Raw genomic sequence first — 963 nt, 5'->3', positions numbered from 1 at the left:
CTAAAACGCAAATCAAAGATCATCTCTGATGTATGGGCAACCTTCTTCCAGATGTTCTCTTGAAGGAGGCGTCCCAATTTGGCTGCAGTCTCCTGACCTATAATACGGTCAATCCTCAGGTAACCAATGTTGTTATCCTTCAGCTCCAGTTTAACAATATTCCTGATTAGCCGCATCAGCTGTTCCGTGGGCAGCGACTGAAGTGCAGGTGGCGTGATCGGAATATAATTAGGCTCGTAAAACACGGTCAGTCTGGGGTCATTGAGTGCACCTTGAACAGCTACAGCTGCCAGTGTTTTCCGATCAGAGATGTGTAGGATCTCTCTGCTGCTTATGGCTTGTTGGATTGCCTCCTGCATGCCAAGATTCCCTGGGAAGCAGTAGTTTTCGAGCAGAATTTTAGCCATGTCCAAGACAAGTGCAGGCTGAAATGATGCATCGATGAGCAGGACCTGCCAAGCGACTATGATCAGGGCAAAAACTCTTACAGTCCCTGTCCTCTTTTGTCCATTCATTAGGTGAAGAGGTCCGTTGTTAAATGGGACTCTGTTTTCTCTACAAGGTTTTTGACAACAGCAACCACATAAGAGGCTTTTGCTCTGAATAAACCTTTAATCACATCATCTGAAGTGCATCAGCAATGCAATCACAGATAAAAATCAATAATTGTCGGAGGGATATAACATCTCTCTAAATACACAGCTTCATCATGACTTTAAGGGGTATGTTCACACCCAAATCTCACGTACATATGTCTATGGAACATATTTTGAAAAATGGCTTTGTATCCACACAATGAGAGTCAATAGGTTCCAGTAATGTTTTGGACCCCATTGACTTTAATTGTATGAACAGTTGAAACTTTTTTTTCAAATTTGTGTTTCATACAGGTTTGTAATGACATGAGGGTGATGACAGATGATATATGTGACCCTGCAGCACAAAAGCAGTGTTAAGTCGCTG

At 42.6% G+C, this 963-nt stretch overlaps 1 pseudogene; it reads right to left on the bottom strand.

Annotated features, from left to right (window-relative positions):
• The window catches only part of LOC107571259 (retinol-binding protein 3-like), an 11,662-nt pseudogene that overhangs the window by 5,229 nt on the left and 5,470 nt on the right, over nucleotides 1–963 (bottom strand).

The sequence above is a fragment of the Sinocyclocheilus grahami genome, unplaced genomic scaffold, assembly GCF_001515645.1.
Source record: "Sinocyclocheilus grahami isolate Dianchi unplaced genomic scaffold, SAMN03320097.WGS_v1.1 scaffold1573.1, whole genome shotgun sequence".
Lineage (NCBI taxonomy): Eukaryota > Metazoa > Chordata > Actinopteri > Cypriniformes > Cyprinidae > Sinocyclocheilus > Sinocyclocheilus grahami.
Note: the sequence above shows the minus strand (reverse complement) of the source record. Positions and strands in the feature narration are given on the sequence as shown.